The sequence below is a fragment of the Rousettus aegyptiacus genome, unplaced genomic scaffold, assembly GCF_014176215.1.
Source record: "Rousettus aegyptiacus isolate mRouAeg1 unplaced genomic scaffold, mRouAeg1.p scaffold_m13_p_13, whole genome shotgun sequence".
Classification (NCBI taxonomy): domain Eukaryota; kingdom Metazoa; phylum Chordata; class Mammalia; order Chiroptera; family Pteropodidae; genus Rousettus; species Rousettus aegyptiacus.
Window position 1 is genome coordinate 79,373,397 of NW_023416288.1, and position 14,560 is coordinate 79,387,956.

General features: G+C 38.3%; 1 protein-coding gene across 6 annotated transcripts in view; it reads right to left on the reverse strand.

Annotated features, from left to right (window-relative positions):
* The window catches only part of GLI3 (GLI family zinc finger 3), a 264,929-nt gene that overhangs the window by 225,930 nt on the left and 24,439 nt on the right, over positions 1-14,560 (reverse strand). For 2 of the 6 annotated variants that reach the window (XM_036231039.1, XM_036231038.1), the window contains exon 2: positions 13,459-13,557. The exons of the other annotated variants lie outside the window; for them this stretch is intronic. The gene's annotated coding sequence lies outside the window, so the exon portion shown is untranslated. The remainder of the gene's footprint in view (positions 1-13,458; positions 13,558-14,560) is intronic. 6 annotated transcript variants of the gene reach the window in all.

Below are 14,560 nucleotides of genomic sequence, written 5' to 3' on the forward strand. Positions count from 1 at the left end.
ACTTAGAGCCAAAAAAATAATATTCAAGTCATTTTTCAGGCAGAGTGGCAGAAATATGACTTAGCAGTAGATGTGAAAGAAAACCTAGGGATGCAGTTTTACCTCATGAAGGGTGAATCAGCTGTGAAATCTGGCTGCCTGAATCTTACTTCAATCTTGTGTTGTAACAGGAGAGGCGTCACTCTATTGTACTGTGTACTTTCATACTGAGAAGCATGTCCAGGCTTAAGCAAACAGACAGGAACCACTCAAAGCCACCCCAAATAAGAAACGAAACAAAGTAGAAGGCAAGAAGGAAGGAAGAAGGCCTTGGGACCTTATTCTTTAAATATTTGTGGAAGAATTAGCACTACCTTGTGTGGATTCAAAAGGCCAGAGAATCAACTATCTTTCCCACATCCATGATTTAAAGTGCTTCTGAAGGCAAAGGGGTGGGGAGGGGGCAGACAGTGTTCAAGTAATAGGGAGATAAATATTTGCCCCACATAAGGACTACTCTAATAATAAAAACTACCTGAAAATGGAATGAGAGGCCTGGCAAAGGGCTTCATTCTTTCTTAGTGGCTGTGGCAGCATTCTGCAGGGCTCTTACTAACAGATTTATACATTAAAGAAGGGATGGACTCCAAGATCTACAAGACTTCACACCTCTAGGAGGTGATGGTTCTAAAAAGATTCCTCGACCTAGAGGTTATCAGTATCTATATATTGGTGATCTTAACCATTAAGAAAAATATTCCTCTGGCAAAAAAGAAAAGAGAGTGGAGGCGGGGACTACCATACGTCTTTTAATGCTGGCAACAATAATGATAATGAATCTAAGACATGCAGCCATACTCATTAGAAGTTGCTCTTCAATGACCCATTTTCACATATTTTATAAGTGGTATATTTGCTTCCCATATCATCTTGATGGGGTACTGACTCCTTCCTTATCTTACTTCGGGGAAAGGAAGAGGACATGTGGCTGGGCAGAGACTCTCAAGAGGCATCTAGGCATTTCCCAGTCCAGGAGGCAGATACCACACGTGGTCACAGCTTAGGCACCATCTGTGGAATGACACTCTCAAGCAAGGCTCAGGTTCGTACAGCTGACAGACTATCATTTCAGCATCCTCCTACCTCCTCAGGGAGGGCCACCAACTTAGAACAGAGAAAACGGAACGGATTGGAAAATCTCCCTTAACTCAACATCAGCTATGTCCCACAGGCTTTGATCCCAAAAGATTTTAAGTCAGCATTTCCCTGACCGTACCTTTTTATCTGCAAAATTTGTTTTTGAAAATTCCTAGCCAATTAAAAATCATTAGTTGCATTTGTTTTTTTAAATAATTTATCTCCAGTAAGGAGGTGCAGCAGATATAAAAAGTGATGCTGACGAACTGGTGAATTTAAAATAAAGACAGTGAGATATTCTCCACATTGTTTTGTGTCTAAAAGAATGTTACTGAATGTTTCTGAGCATTCAGGTTGTGAGAGAAAGTACAGGCTCTGAGTCCTGTTCTGGCTCTCCCATTACTTTTGGGTGCTGTGGACAAATATTGAGACAGAAGAATCTCCTTCAGTAGAGACTTTTCAGGAAAAAAAAAATCAACATTTATATCTGGATTAGTTCAAGATGAACCTTGTGTCTGAAGACACAACTAGAGACTAAAAACATACAAATCCATGAACCATTCCTAGAAGGATGGAAGGACTTACTGGTCTACACACGCTAGGATTTGAAAGACAACAGTATTTTAGAATTAACTAATAGTAATGAAGAAACAGTAAGTGTACAAAACTTGCTAGACAGTTGACAGAATCAACATATACATATACATATACATATACATATACATATACATATACGTGTGTGTGTGTGTGTGTAAATGGGAACTTCACAGTGGTAGCAATAAACATTATCCAAGAGAAATGGTCTTTTCTCACATACTGCAATAGCTGCCAATATTTTATCTTTGATTCAAGACACAAAAATGTAACATCGCCACTTACATGGACCCATGTCCTCCTACCTGCTCTGAGTATAAGGCCAAGAGCCAGGAAAGCAGAAGACTGGAGCAGTCCTGCTTCTGACCAGCTATGGAACCTTAGAAAAACTCATCTCCGAGCCTTAGTTTCCTATATATAATATGAGTGTTTAGCATAGATGACCCTATTCAATTCTGGCAGGCTGTGATTTGTGGTGAACAGAGTGACAGCTCAGGATAAACATAGTGAATTCCTCTGAAGGCTTGACATGAATTCTGGGCCACAGCAGCAGTGAGGGGTCGTAAGACACAGACAGGGAGTGTATCAACCAGGTGATTCTCTCTTTTAGCTCCTATCCTCCTTTCCCAGACTTCTAAGCTGTCCACAAGAAGCTCTTTATTTGCTTGATAAGATGGTCATGCTTTCTGAATTCAAAAACACTGAACCTAATTTGGTTAATGCTCATCTTCATGCACCTCCTAAGCCATTTTTCAGAAAGCAATTTCTAGGACTTCACATGTGTATCTATCCCGATATCAAAATCCTGAGCTATAACTCCATCATCATTAATATAAGAAAATGAAGAGAACTAGAAACCATAAAATTGCCTAGTTGTTCCTACAGGCTGCACAGGACAAGTACTGAGGGTATCTTGAGGTGCTAGAGTCTCACAGCACTTCTGAGGGTTTCCACCAAGCTCTGGGAACACAACCTGTGGTCAGACCACCCTTGTCTCCTCCCTCCAGGCACATGAGGATCTGATCTTCTCCACATATATAACAATGGGTTCTCCCATGAAAATAATGTGCTTTCTCTAGAAATGGCAGCTACCAAGGGAAAGCACTATTTTGTTTTCTTGGCTATTTTCTGCTCTACTAACCTGCTGCTTCCACACCCCCAGCTAGTTGAGATGGGTTCCAAGGGCTCAGATTTCCTTCTCTAACTGCCATGACAGTCAGCATGAAGTCAGGTCCCTACCCTTCTTCCACCCACCCTTAGTGTTCCATGGTCAGTGCTTCAAGGTTTCTCTCCTACCAGGTTCCAAGCCTTTAAAGAAATATCAAATGGAGATGGGAAAGAAGATGAGTATGTGTGAATTAAAGTGTGTATATACATGTGAGATCATGTGTGTGTGTAAAACTCAGCTCTTAGTATTTCTTCAATATCTCTCTAGACTGAGACAGAGTCAGATCTTTATCATTTATTTTAAGAAATGCTAATATACAAACAAAAAACCAAAAAATTTAATATTTTAATGTTTTCCATTTAAAAAATTTAGAGTTCAAAGCAATACACATGCACACATATGCGCACACACAAAAAGAAACAAGTCCTTTAAAAAATATATTTAATATTTAAAACTTATAGTAAATCATATTACAACAATATTCCAAAGATAGAGGCACTGTCTCATCATTGGTCAGTGTTCTCCCCAAAATCTGACCCACCTGAAATTCATACAATCACACACACACAAAGAAAGTAGTGTACTACACAGTCTTGCCAAGCATCCTCCTGTTTCTAAAACCATGGAAGATAGCAATTCTACTACAAGAAAGCAATTTATGTCAGAGCAGTAGTATTGATTCTGCTCACTTAAGTCAATGATCAGTTAGTGTACTTGGTTAGCATCCATATGAACGAAAGCAAAGTCACTGGTCTCATCTCTCTACAAGGGGTACTTATATAATTGTCATTTTGGACAAACAGACAACTGTGCAAACCCTCTTGAAACACGTGTCACCATATGGATGGGATGAGAGAGGAGACGAGATGTAAGCATCTGCCCTCCCTCAGGTCTCCAGACCTCTGGGGTGCCAATACCTCACCCTAGGTCAGCCACCTGTTCTCTCTGCTCTGCTAGAAGCTCCAGAAAATGGATGGGCCCCGATGTTACTGGGTGATCCTACTCACATGTGCTCAGCACCTTTTTCCCCTTTCTTCATAAAAAAATTTGCCATCCTTAAAACCACTCCTGCTACTCTTATATTATCTTTTATAAATTAATTGAGAAAACAGAGGAAATTGGGATCAGAACCTCTTCATTTCCCTCCCCTCCTCCTCCAGTTTTTATCAATGCATTCACCCAGGCAGGAGTCCTCCAGGTAGGAGTTCCCTTTTCCAGGAAAACAATCCCTTTCTAAATGTTACTGACCCTTATCTCTAAGAGCAGAGATTCACAATGCACACAGAATCACCTGGGGCACTTGAACTACCAGCCCCCATGGCTAAGCCAGTGCTTGTCCTACCCTACAAGCCAGCTTGAGAAACACTAGACCCAGGAAACATGCAAAACTTCATTGCGTGACTGTCACTGCCTTTACGCTTTCACTCTTTTCCTTTACTGTCTTCCACTTGCAATCAGATTCAGACCTCCCATCCTAAAAGCACTTTTTGTCAACTCTGTCAACATTTCCAGCTCCATGTATCCCCTTACTCTCCTCAATGCCTCCATTCTCCCCACTCCAAGCCATCCTAACCACTGGGTCAAAAGAATTTTTTTTTTCTAAGTAGAGGATATCCTATCACTGCTCTCTTCCCACTCATCTTAAGGATGAAGATCCAACTTTAGCTTTGCATTCATAGGCCTCCAGCACACAGCCTCAGTATGTCTTTCCAGTCATATCTCCTATCACAATCCTCCCTATTCTTTACCCACACCTATCCCATAAGCCACCTACATTGATTGGTATCTCCCAAATCACCAAGAATGTCCCTTCATTCCACTTCTATTTCTGTTATTCCCTCTACCTGGAATGCCCTTCTCCTTTATCTTATTCTCTGGCCCCCAATCTCAACTCCTGTCCACTTTAAACATTTACATTCAAAAGATCTAGCTCAAGTGTTACATCTTCTGTGAGACATGCCTCTATACTATGTAGGTATCATTTATACTGAACCTAATAAGTGTACTGTAATTTGGTTGCCCATTTATCCAATCATAAGTTATGTGGAGAGCAGGCCCCATATTTATTAATCTTCAGAATCACACAGAGTATCTGGCATTTAGCAGAGTCTCACTAGTGTTCATTGACTATGGGCAGCACCTAAGTAAAAAAGAACTTTCCACTTCTAATGGCATGGACTTGAAAGCAATGAATTGGGAAAATATAATGACACAGGGCTTCCTATAGTTTCTTTTCCTATATTCTGTCACCAATCTCTTCCTGAGATTTGTTCCATTTGAGCACGCTTAAGAAAAAAGAAAAGGTTCTTTTTAGACAGAAGTCCCCTGGGCAGGGTCTAGACATGGAAAAGTTCTACTGTATGCACTATTTTTCCAAAACTGGACAAAAAGAAGGAAGTTCGAATTCCTCTGTGGGCTGGCAAATTTTCTATACTCATTGGCATGGCTCTGGTGAATTTGTATCTCCCCCCAAAAAAAGCCAACAAAATGCTGGACAATCTGAAATTTGGAAAATAAATAAATGTTCCTCAATTATTTCCAAAAGCTTTAAGCAGCAGGTTGTGGGCATGCTTTCAATTGTATGAAGTTGAGGCCTAAGAAATTAATGGAATTACACCTTTGATGGCAAAACCTCCTATTTATCAAAGGGATGTGTATTCTGCTACTTGAACTTCTTAAAGATGTTTTTGATTCTCTTCTTCTTATGAGGTCTGCTTCATACTCATGCATTATAGCAATGTCACACACAGGACCAACAGCACATCCTTCTCAGAGCTCTCTCTCCAATTTGGCCAAGACCAGAATCAACTTAAATCCAGCATTCCCAAGTCATTAGTTAAGTAAGGTTAGCACAAGGTTAAGGTTAACTTGAGATTAAAAACAAGAGTGCCAAGATTCCTTTGACCATTTCTGTTGCTACCAATGGTCTTCCAACAACAATTAACAAATAAACAAATGACAAAGAGCCTCAACCTACTCCTAATCCTTGACCCTGGCATTTTGATTGATTTCAGTAGAAAACGCCACCAAATAAGAGATAGCACTATCAAAGAATATGGAGGACAGCTGCAGGAACCTGATAAAAATGCAGCCTGATGCAGAGAAGCTAGAGCAGAGTATTTTTCCTGAGAGAATACAAGCGGTATTACGTTAACCCAAGTACTTATCGATGTACCTGAAACTTTCAATTCAAGATAAATGAAACAAAAGAAAAACTAAATTGCTTCTATAACATGTTAAAATATAAAAGGTAAAAATAAAGCAAATACCTGCTCCCCAACTGCTATTTCCCACATATTCTCTTATAAGTGACAGATTGAACACACACACACACACACACACTTTTGAAGATGACTACAGAATGTGGATGCCAAATTGAGTGTGCATTTGTGTATGCTTTGATGTATGCCTGAGAAGAGAGTAACCTTGTGAGAATGCGGCAGTCAACAATGGAGACTGTTTCTTACAGTCAATATAATTACAATACAGCCTGAATAAGATGGCTGAATATAATTTCAAACAAAATTCCAAAGGGAATCTTTCAATCATGACGTACTTCAGAGAATAACATAAGCAATAAATGCACCACCCAGATTTAAGACATTAAAATTTGGCATATTCCTCTTTAAAGAAGATGGTGCAGGTACATCTTATTCCCTTTCCACACTCTCCAGAGATAATCACTAATGCTGAACTGATTGCACCACCCATGTATTTATATGTATGGATTCATAAACAACAGTATTCCAGAAAGATGTTCCTAAAGTTTACCTAGAAGGAAAAAACTGGAAGAGAGCCAAGAAGCATTTGAGGAGGAATGTGAAAGACAATGTGCACTATTAGACAAAACATGTATGTTATAACATCCGAAGGAGTGTGGTATTGGCTAAAGGACAGATCAAGAGAATAAAATAGTTTAAAAAAAGAAGCTATACAATATATTAAGACAGTGTCTGATACAGTTATTCTTTTTGGTGTTCTGATACTCAAATTCCAATGTGGGACAGGTGGTAGGGTCCCACTCATATAACAAACAATTTTCCAGAAGCCAGCAGAGTGTAAGAGAATTCAGCTCAATTCTGTCATTGTCTACCCCAAGAGAGCAACAGGTTCCACAAGTAAATGGTTCACACTACCCCCATCCTCCCCTATTCAGACACCAGTGGCAAGTCCAGGTTGTCACTTATACTAGAGGTTCCCAGGATTCCCTTCTTCAGGTTCAATTAATTTGCTAGAGCAGCTCATAGAACTCAGAGAAACATTTTACTTACTAGATTACTGGTTTATTGTAAGAGATAACTCACAAATAGCCAGATAGAAGAGATATACAGGATAAGCTATGGGCAAAGGATGCCAAGCTTCCATGCCCTCTCCAGGCAACCACTCTCCTGGCACCTCCATGTGTTCACCAGCCCAGAAGCTCTCTGAACAGTCTTTCTGGGTTTTATGGAGGCTTCGTTACAAAGGCATGACTGATTAAATCATTCACCGTGTGATTAGAGGGCTGGAACTTTCAGTTCCAGCCACCCTAGATCTCCAGGGAGGGGGTCCACACGGTTGGTTCCACAGACAACCGGCCCCCATCCCTAGGTGTTTTCCAAAAGTTACCTCATTAATATAACAAGAGACCTTTATCACTCTCAAGACCTAGGAAATTCCAAGGATTTTGGAATTGGGAACTATGAGCCTGAACTGTGGAGGAAGACTAAATATATGTGAGAAACATATGAGAAATATATTTTCATCACCTGAATTACCAAATACATATTTCTTATAAATCACAATATCACTGGTAGCATTTCAAATTAGTGACAGAACAACCAATAAACAATCATGTACCCTCAAAGAACTACAAATTTCAAAAAAAAGATGTCAACGGACACTTCACCAAGAAGTATTTTCAAATGATTAATAAATATTTTAAAATATTTTTAAATCCCTTAATCATAAGGGACAAATTAAAACCAGAATTAAATACCATTCACCATCAACAGAAGTGATAAATTGAAAAATACCTAGTGTTGGCAAGAATGAAGAGCGAATTTGTACAAACATCTGGGTAAAGTATTAAGTTGACCAACTTAAGCTAAGTATATGTATCCCCATGATACAGTCTTTTCACTCTTCCATTTGTACCCCAAAATAGCACACACTAGGTGAAGCAAAAGAAAGGTGCCCAATAGCCAGTGTTCCTGAAGCTAAGCCCTGGAAGCCACCCAAGTGCCTATCAGCAGTAGAATGGATAAAGAGAGCAAGCACTTGGAACAGGAGGAGTAACTGTCCAGGGCATGAGAGGGCCTTTCCAGCGGCTAGTAGTATTTTCTTTTTTCTTTTTTTTTTTTTTTTGATCTGAGTGCCGAATACGTGATGTGTCCATTTTGGGAAATTTCATCAAGCTGTGCACTCTTATGTGTGTTACACTTCAATCAAAATTTTTTCATATGAGGTGAAGCTTCATATTTTCTTTTAAAATATTTCACTAATGTTGACAAGTGTCCATGAAAATGAGCTGTGTCTCATAAAGTGTCTCATAAATAGCTGATGGAAATATAAACTGCTACATTTCTTGGAGTCAATTTGGTAAGATTTCTTCAAAGCACAAAGATTTGTTTTAGGATTTTTATCAAATCCTTATTTACAACTGAAAAAATAAAAGAAAAACATGAATATCTAATGAAACAGGATAGGCTAAATAAATTATATCACCATGAAAGCTGAAGAAGAGTAGTACCTAGTATGAAAAGTGCCCCTGGCACATGGCTACCTGAACATGTGGTACATGCCACAGAAAACGAAGAGTGAGGGGTCTTCCAGCAGCCTGCAAAGGGCTCCACAAAGACAGTGGTGGCTGGTCATGGACTCAGAGGGGGCCAGCTGGGGCGCCATCCACCAAAGGCTCTGGTCAAAGAGCCACTACCCTTGTGGAGTACATGCTGTGTGCCCCATGCTTCTCTGTCCTGCTGCTCTCCAGGGAGGCCTTGCAAGCACTCTGCCCTGCAAGTTAGACTGGCTACATTTCAAGGGCTCAACAGCCACTTGTTGCCAGTGGGTACTGTGCTGAACCATGCAGTGCTGTTAGGTAGTTAGGTAGACATGAGCCACTGGGGAATAGAGACCCCACCCAAAGACTTCCCTGAAACACCCATTTTATAGTTATAAAACTAATCACTCCTGCATCCTGAGGATCAAAGGAATGAAGAGCCATAAACCAGCAGCTAGTTTAATCCCGCCACAAGCACATGCGTTATCAATCCTATGCTGACCTTCTTTTCACCTCAGCCTCATTATACTATCATTATAATAACATACTCATGTCTGGAAGTTGATAAATCTATATCGAACTGAATTCTAGGTAACCACATGCACAGTAAGCAAAGGGTTGTAAAAGAGCCAAATGTCAATCAAAATAACCTCACGTGCCAATCATTTGTAACCATCTATTACTGTCTGAATATAAGGTTTATTTCCTGAATGCTACACTATTACAGCCCTCTTAGCTGTAACCTGCTCTTCCCCTGGAGCATACTTTAATCAAACGTGTTTCTCTCTTGAAATATACTTTAATAAATCTTAGTTTTTCTTAATCTCACTGATCCGTAATTCTTTACTGTGTCAGTGGGGAAGGGTACCGAAGTACCCTTCAGTACTACTTAGGGTAACGATGGATTTTAGATCACCCCAATGCTAACAGTACTAGATGGGGAGGTAGAAAAGAAATTAAGTGGATTCCACGTGAAGTAGTAAAAAGTGAATCCCACTGGGATACATTACATTTAGTTGTCCCATCTGTCTCTCTTTTGAAATATAATTGACATATAACAACAACAGAGCGAGAGAGAGAGAGAGAGAAGAAAGAGAAGAGGAGGAGGAGGAGGAGGAGGAAGAGGAGGAGGAGGAGGAGGAGGAGGAGGAGGAGGAAAGAAAATGAAGAGAGAGAAAGAGAATAAAAGTACACCAAAATGTTAACAAAAGTTATCTCTATGTGGTTAGATTCCAGGATATGTTCAGGCTATTATTTACGCATTTCTGAATTTCCCAATGAACAGGTATTCCTTTTAAAAAAATAAAAGCTTAAGAGAGAAAAGTTGAGATATTGGTAGTTCTAAGGTCTCAAGCTATGGGCACCAGGCTGCTAGACATTGATTAAATGAGAGGTTCCCTTCATTCCTTATACTCCTGTAGGTTACATTTTCACTGAAACACTTTCTAAAATGCATTATTTAAAAATGTTCTGTATAATGAATCATCTCATCTTTCTTAGAAAGTATAGCCTCTTTCCAAGGCTCTGATCCTGCACCCTTTCCTTGGCTGTATCTGAACAGCAACGGTAACAATGCTCCCCAGTTTCCACCTATAAATTCACTGTCAAAAAATAATGACAAATATGGGTTACTCGAGAGGCTCAGTGTTTAGGAGCCTGGTATTAAGTTTATTGTACTCTTGGTTTTGTTTCTTTTTTGCACACCAGAGAGTTTAAAGCAACTAAATTAGCATCAAAGAAATCTGCAAGAGCTCTCAGTAAAGTTATGATAAAATATAACTATATCAAACCAGATGCCAGATAGAAAACTATGTAGAGCACTCTATGACGATGTTCAAGAGTTTAAAGGAGGGCCATGGTCTGGGAAGAGATATTCACAAAAATGTCAAAATGCTCCTACCAGTCCCAAACACGGACTATGCCCAAGTACTTCCTGAAGATAAATGTAGGAAGTCAGGTGGGTAATGGGTGATACCAGGTCTAAATTTCAGTGATCTATTGCTTTTGCGGCAATTTCTGTAATTATCAGCAATTCTGTCAAAATTGGGCAAAAATCTTCCTGAACTTTCACCTAAAACTGACAGCTACAGACTGCCTTTAAAATACCTGGGGTAGTCTACAGCCATGTATCCTGAACACGCCCAAACCTGTCTGATCTCAGAAGATAAGCAGGGTCGGGCCTGGTTAGTACTTGGATGGGAGACCACCTAGGAAGACCAGGTGATGTTGGCATAAAAAATAAGGGGCTGTAAGCTGACAAAGCCCTTGCAATCCGTGAGGTCAATCAAGGGTTGCCTTGCCTAAATAAATGAAATAAAATAATTAAATTAAAAAAATAAAATAATAAAATAAAATAATACCTGGGGTGGTTTTGAATTAACAATGTAAGACTACATTTCGGCCTATACAAAATCTTCAGTGGCTTTTAACCCAAGATAGATACATACATGTGATTTATACACATGTGATTTTTACAAATTAATTTAAAGAGAATTGTGGATTTCCCTTTCAAACTTAGATTATATTAACTTGTTTCTTTCAAGATCCTCTTATTTACCTGACAGCTTTCCTGTCATTTTATGTTCTAAATTCCTGGGGAACTTAAAGTTAATGTCATATAGAAAGAGAGTTTTTGAGATGAGGAGCTCTTTAAATCAACCCAAGTTCTTCATTAAAAGAGATAAAGTGATGTGCAAGAAGAATCTTTGGAATCCTTAAAGTGCAGCCTCTATAAAGTAAGCTGGGTCATAACTGTGGTTACATCACACTTTGTATGTTTCAGTTTCATGGTCCCTAATCCCTGAAAGGTTCTCTTCTCAATAATCATTACTTCAAACAAAGAGCAATTCTAATTTTCAATTAATATTTTCCTAAAGAAAGAGCTCCAAAAACCTACCTTAGACCAGTGGCTCTGACAAATACTAGGTCATGAATCTCTTTAAGAACCTGAATGAAGAGGGCACAGACACATGCTCATTAATAAAATGAATTGGCCCCTTTTTCTAAACCTACCCATGAACCTCAAGGGTTTCTGGGTTGTCAGTTAAACTCTCCTGATATACAAGATAGTTCATGTACAAGATGTTGATGCTGAGGTAGTTGCCACCATGCTCAATGGTATTTGTTCCTAAATTGATGGTTGCCAGAGTAGGGGATGGGTGGGAAAAGGTGAGAGGATTAGGAAGTACAAATTGGCAGGTACAAAACAGTCATGGGGATATAAAGTACAGCATGGGAAATATAGTCAATAATATTTTGATAACTATATAAGGTGTCAAATGGGTACTACTCATTAGGGGGATCACTTCATAAGTTATATAAATGTCTAACCACTATGCTATACACCTGAAACTAATATAAAATTGAATGCCAACTGTAAATGAAAACTATAAACTTTTTTTTAAATGGTCCTTGTTCCTGACTCCATGGAGACAGGAGCTAGGCTCTTCCATGGCTTGGAAAATTGACATCACCGTCATGAGAAATATTTTCTATAAAAATTTAACTGTCTTTTTTAAAGCACATATAATCTCTTATTTATTTTTAAAAATGAAAAGTACTCCTCCATTAAACAAGATACAAAATTATACTAGCACACGTGAGATTTTATTTGTCATTAGTTTGCTCGCGTATTATGAAGTTTCTATATTTAAATGTTGAATTTCTCCCTGTCCCAATTTACCCTCCAGCGGTGTGAACACTATTAATCTAGTCTAGAGTAGTGACAAAACAATATTTTGTAACCTGGTCCCAATTAATATAACCATTTCTTTCTTAAAGTAAGAAAAGAATTTTCTTTTCAACAACTCACTTCCAACTCTAAACTTTTAAAAAGAGTAATAAGCTAAAGGCACTTATTTTTAACTAAATTATATTGTATTTTTCTTCAAAAAAAAAAAATGAAAGATTTGTAAACTACCTTCTTAACACTCTCTTTATCATCTATTATTGTCAGAAAGAGACCCAAGGTATGGATACTTTTCAGATAGGCAGCTGAAGGCCTAGCAACAGATACATAATGGGCACATTCTCCCTCTAAAAAAACCAAAGCAAACTTATTAAACAGCAGTACCACCTCATGCTACACCAACACTAACTAGTCACCAGCAAAAACAAGGAATAGAAATTGTCCTGCTGCAAACCTGCACATTGCAACTCTCACAGTATTCATCCTTTTTGATCTTTAGATTTCCTAATTTTCAACCTATATATGCTGGGGTGGGGTGGGGTGGGGTGGGGTAGGGTGGGTGGGGTGGGTGGGGTGGGGTGTGTGTGTGTGTGTGTGTGCGCGCGCGCGTGTGTTTATAAGCATCTTTTTTTAAATTTACCCAGTTTTCTGGGTCAAACTGGTGAGTGAAAATATTCTCAATTTGTGTGCAAGTGATAAAGAAAGTGCTTTAGATTTATGTGGAAAGGTTTCCCATTAAGATGGTAGCTATTTTTTTAAAGCATGATTCCTTTTAATTGCGGAAAAGAGCCGAAAGGCTTTGTCAAAGGGCACATGTTTTCTATAAATCAAAACATAAATAAATGTGAGGTTATTTCACTAGGCATACATATGGTTTTTGCTAAGTACACTCTATTTATAAAACATTGTTAGCCTCCACAGGAACTGCTGTCAACATTTATAAGAAAGGAACTTTTCTACTGCTCTGAAACTTGCCAGTATTTGAAAACAAGCCTAGAAACATTAGTTTTTTAGCACAGATTTGATTTAACTTAATGTGAAATAGGCCACTGTGTGTTTTCTAGTTTTTAAATACTTGGAAGAAATCTTCAACTGAATATAAGATTTCATATTTTACCAGAATATATTTACCTTGCTGGAAGTTCCACTATTTTAACCAGGCCATTGTTCTAGTTTTTCTGGAAGTTCTCTTTATTTATAGGCAAGGGTCTGGGATTATTTTTCTTATCACTGCCAATAAATAGAACAAAAATATTCTGTGAATGGGGAGTCTTTAACATCCATTAAACCTGAGTATTCATAATTGCCTCACCATCTTTGCTCAAAGGCTCATTTGCATGATCTCTTCCCTTTAGTTACCCTAGACTATAAACACATTTATCAGTCCTACTCAGAGGGCAGTTCTCAAAACGAAGTTTTCCGTAAAAGGAATTAGCTATAAGCAAGCATGAAGCAATAATCCTTGACAACCAAGAGCAAGCCGCTGAAGGTAACAGTAACTTTAATAATAATTTACATTCTCCATATTCCATTCAACTTTTCTTTCTTGGGCTGCACTACCTTCCAAAACAGAATAGTTTTCCAATGCTTTTGCAAACAATCCCTATTCTAGGTGGATATAAGCCAATAGTTACAGTGCAGTCAAGAGTGCTTCTAAAAAGAGCTCTTGCTCTCTCGTTTTTGTTTTTGTTTTTATTATTTCCTTTCAAGTTGTATCTTTTCCAGTTGTAAGATTTGTCATCTCTTGGTATAGAATGCATTTGTTTCCATTTTCAAATGGCAAGGGAAAAATTTTAAATAGTTCCATAAAAATAACTAAGAGGACTTTTAAAAGTCTAAAATCCAAAATTTCCAAGTAATACAACATTTAAATATATTTAATGATGACTTGATGTGTAATTACCTGTAGATGATTAAACTGCTTTGGAAACAACGTAAAAGTTTTCCCTGCTGAATACTGTCCCAATTTTACCCAGAATCCCAAAATACTTAACCTAGTTTAGAGAATTCTATTTCTTTGTGGTATACTTAAAAGGGAAGGTTGCTTATAAAATGCAGATATGGTTCCAATAAACTTACAAATGGAAATAGATCCAGAAGAAAAATACAATATTTTCTGTATCATTTATTTTTGTAATTTTGTGGATTAAGAGCTAGCTATCCTAATGGTAGGCAGTAATGAATTTTAAATTATAAGAAAAGGCAGAATTCTCTGGAACTTCTGTTCCTAATC